At 40.2% G+C, this 12,220-nt stretch overlaps 1 protein-coding gene across 5 annotated transcripts in view; it reads left to right on the top strand.

Annotated features, from left to right (window-relative positions):
• Positions 1-12,220, top strand: part of RMDN2 (regulator of microtubule dynamics 2) — a 65,715-nt gene that overhangs the window by 14,799 nt on the left and 38,696 nt on the right. The window lies entirely within an intron of this gene.

Here is a 12,220-nt window from a genome sequence, read left to right as displayed (position 1 = left end):
TTCTTTGATGTTAATCTCACTGCTCCTTGATCCAGCTCTGCTTTCTGGCTATGGGCCATTAGAGAGGTATAGTATGGAAGGATAGTTTAGTCTGTGCTAGAGGACATTACCCCTTGAGGCTTTTAATTTATCCTCTCCTCCTTGCTGACTTTGTCATACTTTAGAAGTAAAATACTGTAATGACAGGCCCCGCTAGCAGGGGAAAATAAGTACAAAAGTAAGGAAACAAAAGGTGTCCCAAAATTAGACTGATCAAAAAAATTGTTCTAGAGGTTGGAGTATGGAAGGAAAGCCCATGTTCCTTAAGCTGTGGTGTCTTGTTGCAGAAAAAAATTATATATGTTCTACAGTTTCATCCTTGTATTTCTGTCCTTAGTAAGTTTGGACTTTTCTTTTACTATGCAGCCAGAGGTACGGAGGCTTTCCAAAAGTATAATGGCATTGTAGGTTTCATTAGTTTGGAATGATCAAGTGCTCAGCATTGGTGGCAATTTTTAAGGATTAATATGGTATAGACTGTACAGTAGTTTATAATCCCACTTTGTTTGTGAAGAATATTGTAATATTTGATATTCCCCTGATTAGTACTGGATAAGGGTTATCTCTAATTCACTTTGCAAATGTGATATAGATGGGCTGCAATAATATTATAGTATAATTCCTAGCAGGCAGCTAAGTCTACTTATCTGCTTTGATTAAGGCCATGTTTACACTTGCACTTATGTCGGCAAAGTTTTTGTCGTTCCAGGGTGTGAAAAAAACACCCTCCTGAGCGACATAAATTTTGCCATCATAAGCGCTCATGTGCACATGATGCTCTCCCGCTGACATTGCTACCGCTGCTCATTGAGCTGGTTTTATTGTGTTGACCGGAGAGGTCTCTCGTAGCTACACAAGTGCTACTGTAAGTGGAGACATGGCCTTAGTTTGTACAGTTCTTTCACGTCCTCCTTCATCATTAATTACGCAGATGCTTGTAATCTAATAATATGGGGAGGGTGAAATGAAATTTAATTAAACAACTCTGAATTGTACATCAAATTGTTACTCCTTTTTGTGGAAGAAAATTTGTTTTATAAGTTGGCACTAATATTTCCCTGGATTTTATTCTGTTTGTCTATTGGGAACATAAAATATATCTGCCTCAGAGGATTAGGATAATAGGCTTCTTTGAAAGCTTTTCTCAGAAACTTATCTCTAATAATTAGGAGCTCTAATTAGAACATACATAAATGTCTATATGTACAAGCCAAGGAAGTTCAGCAACCATGAAGTATAATTGATTGATTCCCACCTATACAGATTTTTTAGATTTATTTGACCCAGTAACCATATTCTATATATTACATGTCAACTTGGTGACTTCATTTAGTCTGTTAGAAAAGTTCTATGATATGAGAACAAGTGATGGGCTTTCTGAGCAAAGACAAATATGCCCTTTAACAGAAAAATACTTTCGTGTCTACCTGTCTCTATACTTTAAAGTTTTTTAGCATAGCGTGTTGGTTAGGAGTATGAAAAAAATCACACACTCTCTTACTAACATAGCTGTGCTGGCAAAAGCCCTATTGTATTATATCAGCAAAGAAGTCCTATTGCCAGTATATCTTTTTTAGTTTGCGGAACTAATATGTTATTTATTTGGGCAGAAGCACTCTTTTGCTGCTATAAGCAATGTCTCCATTAGGAGGGTTCGCTGGTATAGCTAAGGTTGTTTTTTAATGACTTTCTACATCTACCTCCACAAAAGTGCCTGGAACTGTGTTTAGTTGTGTGATCTGTCAGTGCAGTAGATAATCTTTTAGGCAAAAAGATATCAGTACCAGAGCTTTCAGTGTTTTTACCAGCAGCTTGCCAGGTATTCAATATTCATCTTCAAATTAAACTTCTCAGTGGGATAAATATAGAAAGTACTGACCAAAACATCTTTTATCAATCAATCAGCCTTGGCAATCAATCTTTTTGCAGCTGCTGCTATATCTCAAAATTAATAGTTGCATCCAGACTTCAGCTGCTGAGTGTTCATGCTTTATTTTATGGTTCCTGGATAGATCAAGATGTTTTTAGATTATTTGATTAGAGATATTTTAATCTGTTATTTTCAAGAAAATTCTTTTGACAATGAAAATCAAAACTGTAATTTTTGTCTGTCTAATCAGTCCAGTCCCCTGTGAAGAGGGATTAGAACTATAGTAAGATTTTAGTAAAAGATGTAAATGTTGATGATGCCTTCATATGTTTGAACACCTTGCAGCATTTTAACTTGTGGAACTTGTTGCTTGTTTGTGATTGTTTTATGACTAGGAGCCCTACCAAATTCATGGTTCATTTTGGTCAATTTCATAGCCAGGGGGTATAAAATTAGTCAACTTTAGGTTTTCAGATGTTTAGATCAGAAATGTTATTGTGTTGTAACCATGGAGGTTCTGACCCAACAGGCGGCAAGGGTTGTGGGGGGTCACAAGGCTATTGTAACAGGGTCATAGGATTGCCACCCTTACTTCTGCCTTGCTGCTGGTTCGGGTGCTACCTTCAGGGCTGGGCAGCTAGAGAGGAAGTCTGCTGGCCAGACGCACAGCTTTAAAGCCAGTCCACTGCCAACAGCAGCTCAGAAGTGATGGTCAGAGGTATATGGGGTTGGTTACCATATGGTTTTCCTGGCAGTCTCCCGCCCAAGTAGGGGGCTGACAGCTGGAGCAGCAGCATCCGCACGCGGGTGTGTGTGTGTGTGACAGCTGGAGCTGCAGCTTCCCTGCAAAGTCTTCTGCACTTTTTCCTCTTTACACTGTTCATATGCCGCTGCTCAATCCACTGTACTCACTTCTTGGATGAGGAAGGTTGGTTACAAACTCTGCAGAGAACAGAAAGATTTCGAAATACATTCTGTTTTCACTGACATTTGTTTACACAGAAAGTTTTCTATACTTAACATGGCCAATGTATATGTTAGCCACAAAAGTAACTTAATGCTGCAGTTAATTATTTATATTAGTTTATAGGATGTCGCTGACTACAGAAAGTCTGAGAGCACATACACACAACTGATTCCTGGCCATTGGAAGCTGTGGCAGCCGGCACTTGTGGCAGGAGCAGCGGAGTCCCTGCCCTGTCCCTCTTTGGGCTAGGAACTGCAGGAACACCAGAGCTGGATAGGAAGCCCCTGCCATCCCCCCACACCTGGGGTCCCAGGCCACCTCCCCCAGCACCTGTGGTGCCCTGCTCTGTCCCCCCGCCCAGAACACCCACCCCTCCCAGCCTAAGTTTTAGTCACAGGAGTATTTTTCGTAAAAGTCACGGACAGGTCATGGGCCCATGAATTTCTGTTTACGGCCCATGACCTGTCCATGACTTCTACTAGAAATGCCTGTGACTAAAATGTAGCCTTGATAAACCATGGTCTCCTTCTTGGTGAAGGGAAATGGTGAATCATGGGAGATAGAGCCCAGTTTATAGAGGAAAATTGGGGTATGAGGCACCTTCTGCAGCAAGGTCCTTTGATTAGTGGCACTCTGGTGGAAATTCTGCAGCAATTCACATAGGTGAATGGGACATAGTTTGGGATTGCGGCATAAACACAGCAGTTGGATGTTTCTGCTAAAATGATCAGTAAGGAAATAACGACAGTTAAATTATCATAGGTTTCAGAGCTAACACTCAGTTGAGATTAACCGAGCTATTCACGCCTCTGAGAACTATTGTTTCACACTGTGCAGATTCATGAAGATGTGACTATTGATTTAAGCTCTCTTAATATTGTCAGAGTTATCTCTGCAGCCGTATGAGATAAAAACAAATATTTAAAAAATAAAAATATAGTTTCTAGGGGACAGTTGTGCTACAAATTCCATGGCCACAGAAATGCAGACGGCCATAATATTCTGTTAATGTTGTTTTGGGTACAGCAAATTAATCTGTATTCAATACTAGTCTAAAATGATGTGCCTTTGGATTCCTCTTTGTGTGTTGCTGGGTCCTTTAAAATGTTGGACTATATGAAAATTCTCCAATTTAGTTTGCATTCATGTGGGTATTTTTAAAAACTGTTGGTTTTTTTCCAGTGTGTTTGCTTATGTTAGCTGCACATGTGTCTGCTGGACCTGACATTTCCATGGAGCTCAGCTTTATTATTTTTATGAGATCTTACAAGAAAAACTAATGTTCCTGCCAGCCTGAATTAACCAATGTGTTCTCTCTGCACTTGCATGGGGCCCCTATCTCAGGGGGGCCATCCGATGACCGGGAATGGGATGGGGGAACCCTGAGCAGCATTGCATTGCAATGCCACTTGCTCAAATTTTGCCTGGCTGCCCCCCATTGATGCAGAACTGGGCAACTAGGACCAGGAGAAGCTTCCCTAGCCCAGGATGGCACTGATGAATGGCCAGCAAGGTTGCGGGGATAGTGGGTGAGTTGGTGGTGGGCTATGGGTCTAGTGAAGAGAGCAATTGGGGATGTTGGCGGTGGCAGGGTTGGAGGCTGGAATGAGGTGCTGAGGACTATGTGAACAGGATGTATGTCTGGGCTTCTGGAATGTGAGTGAGGGCTGTCAGGTTAAGTCTGGGATGGTGGAGGCTTGTTATGTGGAGTAGGAGGGGCACTCGGAGGTCTGTGGGGAGAGTGGGGCATTGGGTAGTATGTGTGTAAAGTGGGGCATGTAGGAGGTGTGGGTGCTTAGCTGTCTATTTTATGAAAGGTTCAGAACACGCAATTTCCACAGTGCACAAGGCCCCAAAATTCTTTCTTCCAAGCCTGGTTCCTGGCAGGGTCTACAGTGTAGACTCTGTTGCGTTCCAAGTAAGGAAAAACCGCAGGACTTCGCTTTGCATCTTGGCAGGCTTGCAGATTCTTAACCCGAACCCCACACTTTCACCAACATAAGTAAATGAGCATGCCACTGATGCTTTACATGTGCCCTGAGACTAATCAGATGCATTTTTATAACTAAACACTCTGTAAATAGTGGTAAGAAAGGCTATAACTTTAGGCTCAAACTCATGATATCTGTAATGTAAAGTAACAGTAATCATAAACAGCACTGTAAGTCACAGAGCTGAGAGTAACTCTATAAGGCATTAACATCTCATTCAAAGCCAGACTAGAAAAGAAGCCTAGGAGGTTGGTTGCACTGGCACATAAGCAATCAATGTGTGTCTGGGGCTGTGAATACTATATACATACAGTAGAGACGGGAGCGGGGAGAGTGCACTGCTCTTCTGGCTGACACAGAAGACTCTGCGGACAGAGTTGGAAAATAAGTGTCCACTGGCGGGATGATCATTGAGAGACAGGACCTCTGAGAGAGGAGCAGTGACAGGGAAAGTGGTGGTGGTGGGGGAGCGAATGAATGGGGCTCCCAGGGCCCAGGGGAGAAATCAGGACTAGCATTTATAACTGTGTGAAAATGGGCCCTTCTTTTCCTTGGCTTTGCATGTATTTGAACATTACCCTTTAAATAAAAAGTTTCACTAAATGAGCAAGTGTGTGTGTGTGTGTGTGTGTGTGTGTGTGTGTGTGTGTGTGTGTGTGTGTGTGTGTGTGATTACAGTACATCTAGCGAACCCAGGCCCATTGAAATGAGAATGTTTGTTTAAAACCTTCCTAGGAGACCTCAAAGCCCTTCCCCTGCGGGGGAAGAGGGGATGGGTTTCCAGTCTAGGGTCCACCTGGGAGGAAAGGGAAGGAGGGTAGGAACTGGAGTGGACTGAGGAAGGTGTGAGTATGTCAGGAGCAGGTCTACAGGGTTGCGTATCATTTCCCTGCCTCTGGGCTTAAGGAACATATCTGGTAAAAGTAACAGTCTTTGCTGTGGATCCGCCTCCTGGTGGCCCATGCAGGTGGCTATGTTGCCAGAGTCCCTGGCTGCTAGCTAATGCCTGTACCCACTCATTTAGAGATGCTAGTACAGTAAGTGAAAGTCATAAATTTAGGAGTGTCTCAATCTGATGCATGTATTACATGTCCTAGGCATAAGGTATTCTTTCGGAATGGACCTTTTAAAGTAGAACGCTCTGCAGTATGAACAAGCAGATCACCCGTGTCATAAACAGATAGCTAAGGGTTAATGTTCTTTTACCTGGAAAGGAGTAACCTGAAACACCTGACCAGAGGACTAATCAGGAAACAAGACTTTTTCAAATCTGGGTGGAGGGAAGTTTGTATGTGAGTCCTTTGTTCTTGGTCTTCTGCCTGTACTCTCTTGGCTATGAGAGGATTTTTCTGCGTCCTGCTTTTCTAATCTTCTGTTTCCCAGTTGTAAGTACAAAAGATAAGATAGTGATTTATATGGTTTTTATTTTGTATTTACATGTGTGTACTTGCTGGAGTGTTAAGTGTGTTCTTTTTGAATAAGGCTGTTTATTCATATTTCTTTTAAGCAATTGACCCTGTATTTGTCACCTTAATACAGAGAGACCATTTTTATGTATTTTTTTCTTTCTTTTTATATAAAGCTTTCTTTTTAAGACCTGTTGGAGTTTTTCTTTAGTGGGGGACTCCAGGGAATTGAGTCTGTAGCTCACCAGGGAATTGGTGGGAGGAAGAAGTCAGGGGGAAAAGAAAATCTCTGTGTGTTAGATTTACTAGCCTGACTTTGCATTCCCTCTGGAAGAAGGGGGGTGGGGGAGAGATTGGCTCTCGGTACTTGTGTTTCCAGGACGGAAATAGGGAGGGTGGAATCCCTCTGTTTAGATTCACGGAGCTTGCTTCTGTGTATCTCTCCAGGAACCCAGGGAGGGAACACCTGGAAGGGGGGGGGGGGAAATGGTTTATTCCCCTTTGTTGTGAGACTCAAGGAATTTGGGTCTTGGGGTCCCCAGGGAAGGTTTCGAGGGGACCAGAGTGCCCCAAAACACTCTAATTTTTTGGGTGGTGGCAGCTTTACCAGGTCCAAGCTGGTAACTAAGCTTGGAGGTTTTCATGCTAACACCCATATTTTGGACGCTAAGGTCCAAATCTGGGAATATGTTATGACAACCCGGGACCAGAGTAATAATGGGATATGAGGCTTCTGTACTAATGACTCTGCCTTTCCATCAACCATCAGGGATCATTAGGCAAACCCCAGCCTCCTCTCTCTTCTCTTTAGCTGTTCTGATTTGGATAGCCTCCTAAGTCACTTAGATGCTTTGGCAAATATTTTAAACTACATCTTGTTTTATTACTGCAGGAGAATAATTTAGGCCCCTTAGCATATCTGCTGCGAATCGTGTTTCTTCTGTCAAGACTTAGTTGATAGATATGTAGAACAAAGGCTCATTCATTCATAAATGTCCTTGTTTTTATGACAGATATAATCCTAGAATCAATCATCTGCATTTTGTCTGTTAACATTTGGGCTGTTTCTGAACATGCAAGGTAAAATGGACTGAATTAACCTGCTGTACTTCTGACTGTACCAGATGTGCCCTAATATGTCTTAGTTTTGCCTGAATGCCATTAGACCGCCTAGAGCACCATCAGGGGAGAGGTTAATTCATTGTATGCTGATCTTCAGGGAGCTCCATGTAGGCAGACCTATCCACCTGCATAGAGCTTCATTTCAACAGGTCTCCATGTGAGCACTGCGGTCTATACAGCCAAAGCTCACTCCAAGATCAAATCCTTGGTGATTGCTGAAAGCTAGCTGATTGTGTGTGTGTGTGTGTGTGTGTGTGTGTGTGTGTGTGTGTGTGTGTGTGTGTGTGTGTGTGTGTGCGCGCGCGCACGCTCGCAAAATTAAAAAAAGTTAACTGCAGGAGAATAATTCTTGTTTTCAATAAGTTTTTTTCTTCTAGAAATCTAGACATTTTACTTTCATTTCTATTTTTCTTGGTTTGTGTGTGTTTGTGTTTTTTCAGTGTCTCTTATATAGTGATTGTACTAAAGCATATTTCCAAGTTCATTATTTGATTTAACTTTAACAGAAACAATGTTTGCTCATACAAAAGTAATTATAACTGTATCTATTGTTTGTTTAATGAGCATGTTTGAATATGTGGGTATTTGTGATATTAGTTAAGTACCAATATTAACTCAGTCGTGGTGTTGTTATTCTAGGTCCCTAGTCTTTAAAGATTTCCTCTTTATTTTTCCAGACCTAGGTATTATAAAGTTTTATTCTCTTTATATAGTATTTAAACATTTTGTTTTTCACAAATTTTATAATACTGTAGTGCAATTACATTGTCATACCAATGATTACTAACTACTCCCCCCTTTAAAGGTGTCTGCTGGTTCCTAATTGAACCACTAGATGGGGCAAGTGACTGTGGGGTGAAGTGCTCGTAAGAGAGAAGTTCCCCAGCAGTGTACAGCTTTGAACCCTGAACATGCAGATAAATGAATTTGGATAAAAGGAGGCTGTTAATATTTCAATATGTGTAGTAAAAGCAATGTTCCAGTTTTATTCCCTTTGCTAGCTTTGCTAATAAATATGCCAGAAGTCCATATAGGGATCTTTATGCACCAAAGACTTTTTCATCTCACTGTTTATTGTTTAATTGTCCTTGATTTCTTTTATCTAGTGAAACATTTTATCAGGTGTGAAATTATTATTATTTGTCTTAAAGTAACATCCAAATTATTGGGCAGGACAATTGGCACATGTCTCTTTTAGTCCCATGCTTTGGTTTAGTGTTTTAAGGTGCTCCTCTAACTAGCCACAGGTGTCCGGATTTGTTAATCCATTTAGCAGATTATCAATTTACAAATAAGGATAAAATTTCAATTTCCCCACCCTCTTTTATTTGCACTCAAACGCATCCAGACCTGGAAATCTGGAAAGTTATGAATTCCGTCTTTAACCAACCACTATCCACAAATGATTGGCCAATGTGCTTTACGCTTTTAACTCTACACAATTAAATAGTTTGTATACACAAATTGCCAGCGTTACTGTTTATTCAGATACAAAAGTGCAAAGTAGAACAATTCAGCAACTGTATGAGAGATTTCCTCATTTTTAAAAAAGGGAATTATTTAAAATTGATATTTTAGCTTGTTTGTTTTTCATTTGGTGTGTATTTTGTTGGGATCTCTTCATATTACAGATAATCGCTCTAAATAAAAGTACTGCTCTGAACTGGTTTAAGCTAGGGCCCTTTTTTCCTTGTCACGCACAGACAGGAAAATACTGCAAGATGCTGGATTAGCTTGCTCGCTTTTCATTGTTTTCTTTTCCAGCAGCAATCCGTTTAGCTATGGTATGCTGAGTTTATCTGATTAGCACCTAATGAGTAAAGGGGGTAGGAGATATGTTGCCTAGATTTGAGTAATTTATGCCAAATAACGTTTTGAGTACCTTTCACCTCTCTAAATACCTGAACTTTCTTGACCTTCCTAGCTTCATTCCTCCTCACCAACTCTTTCCCATATGAAATCATGCTGTTTTAGTTGACAGGAGTACCAGCGTAATTAGCCAGATTCTGCTCAGTGTACATCCTGCTCAACAGTGTTTGACAATCTGTCTGAGGGTCACATGAATTCAGCAACTGTTGTTATGCCCTTGTAGCGCCCTGCCAGGAAATACTGGCAGTATCAGAAATCAACGGTTCATAACATGATTAGTTTTATCATTGATTTTTATAGTAAGAGCATTGGATTTATTTATAAGCAGTAAAATATTTTAGTATCTGTGTCAACAGTTACAGTATGTACATTTAAGAATGTACTCATAGTTTGAACTGTTAAATGTTGTAAAGAATCCAGTAAAGCTGAGATTTAACCATGCTTAAAATAAATGGATACTAACATAGACTGTTTGTCTTTTGCTGTCATTTACTTTTTACGTTTTTTGCATAATTCTCACTTTAATTCTATACTTCAACTTATTTTTTCTCTTTTAGATTACTCCTTATTTTTTAATGCATTGTGAAATCTTAAATGTCTTAGCTAAACTCTACAAGATCTAAGAAGCCATGTTTATGGATTTATGCTGCTTTATTATTTTTATACAGTGGTGTAAAGTGGCCTTAGGGCAAATTAAATCAGGTCCGGGGGTCTGTTTTTTCTCTAGATATGCATGCGTGAGTCCATTATAATTGAAGTAATACGTGCACATGACTAAGAGTGCATAAGCTCCTGGAGTTTCAAGAAGATAAGACTATTGTTCAGCTAATACAAACCTAGAGAGGGAGTCCATTTAAAATATTTCTAAAACAGCATATTTTCCCCAATTATAACTTTATATAATTTTTTTGAATGGCCCTAAATGTTCTTTTGAAATGCTAATGTCACCATCCTAGTAATTTATCGTAATTTGAAAACTCTCATAATTATAGGCAGTTTGGAATGAAGGCCTTGATCCTTCAAGCACTTAATGTACATGCTTAATTTTATGCATATGAGTCATCCCATAGAAATCAATGTACATAAAAGATAAACATTCCAGAATTGGGGCCTAAACTAATAGCTCAAGTGGGACCTCACAGCTGCCCTGTTAAAATGCTGCTTGCCTCCAACAATTGATCATGGGCTCATACTAAAAAAGGCAGGAGGAAAAAAACCCAAGGTATGATAGGATGTTTTTTTTTTTTAAATAGGGGTGAATTTTCTTTGTGAAAATTTTTTTTTTATAAATAGTTAAGGCAACAGGTCCTAAGATGCACTGAGAGGGGAGGAATGTGATAGAAGTCAGTACATAGGTGACTTGGCTTGGAACCATAGAAAGAGCAGCATTGTCTGGTTTGCTGTAACAGAACACAAATTTTAGGAAATTTTAAAAATTAACTAAACAAAGAATACAAGAAACACCAGAACAACTAACGAACATGAAGGAATGGGTAAAAGAGAGGGGACATTCTGATAAGTGATTAAGATATTTGAAAAACTTCTAGAAAGCTAGGCAGCAGCAAAGAGTGAAAACATTACTTAATTCAGTTACAGCAGAAAAAACCATAAATAAAATACATTAGATTTGAAGTATCTATTTATATTCTGATTGTTCACTCATGAGTGTAAGCACATCACAAAGAGCCGCACTTTTAGCTGAGAATACGCTGGTTATACCCAGTGCTACATCATCAAGTACAGTGGAATCTATTTATATACATTTTCATAATGGAAAATGTCCCTTATGGAAAAGTTAAGGTAGCATTCACAAGTCAAGAAATGGCAAAGTTAAGATTCAGAGGGGTAGCCATGTTAGTCTGGATCTGTAAAAGCAGCAAAGAGTCTTGTGGCACTTTATAGACTAACAGACATTTTGGAGCATGAGATTTCGTGGGTGAATATCCACTTCGTCGGATGCATGTACCTTAACTCTCTTCTTCCTTGTACATAAGAACGGCCATATTGGGTCAGACCAATGGTCCATCTAGCCCAGTATCCTGTCTTCCAACAGTGGCCAATGCCAGGTGCTTCTGAGGGAATGAACAGAACAGACAATCATTGAGTGATCCATCCCTTGTTGTCCACTCCCAGCTTCTGGCACACAGAAAGCAGGGACACTCAGAACATGGTGTTGCATTCCTGACGGTCCTGATAATAGCCATTGATGGACCTATCCTTCATGAATATGCAGTCTAGTTCAGTCTTTAATTACATGATCACATATAGTTTCTCAAATACAATATCATAGACTAGTCTCTGTGTAGTTGCATCTTCTACTTCTGTGTGCTTTCCTGTATCTGCCAGACAAACAAAATCCATGAAAGTCATTTATACAGAAGATGTATGTACAAGATCTTCTATGAGCTTTGCACACCATGAACTATCAGTTCTATCCTTTGCTTTCGCTCATGTTTCTAACATCCCTATCAAACCTCTTTGGCACCATGTAACTGATCTGACAATCATTGCATTCTTGTAGTAATTAAGAAACTATTTCTATGAACCTTGCTAGCCTGTGAATACATGAATGATGCAACCATATGATTTGAGAGCCAATCTTGTATTCTTTCAGACAAAGCTGCCAATTGCTGCAGTTACATTCCTATCAAATGTGTGTAGTCCTTCTGGATTTATTAGCCTCTCAGGCATACTGTCAGTAGCAGCTTGATGTTAGGAAATGTGTTTGCAGACGAGGATGGTGTTAATATCTCATGGTCAATTCATGCAGTTAAAATAATTGCAACTCATGCCAGCTGTCCACCTTGCCCCAAGCCCATGCCCCTGAGCACGCCTTGGTATGATCACAAGCTCAGTATTTCCATACTGTCTATAGGATGAGTATTTGTATTTGCTTGTGGACATCACGGGTTTCCGTCGTAGGTGCTATCCATGGCCTATCTTGTCACCCCCACTG

This window comes from Gopherus evgoodei, chromosome 3, assembly GCF_007399415.2.
Source record: "Gopherus evgoodei ecotype Sinaloan lineage chromosome 3, rGopEvg1_v1.p, whole genome shotgun sequence".
Lineage (NCBI taxonomy): Eukaryota > Metazoa > Chordata > Testudines > Testudinidae > Gopherus > Gopherus evgoodei.
This window is presented reverse-complemented; position numbering and strand designations above follow the sequence as displayed.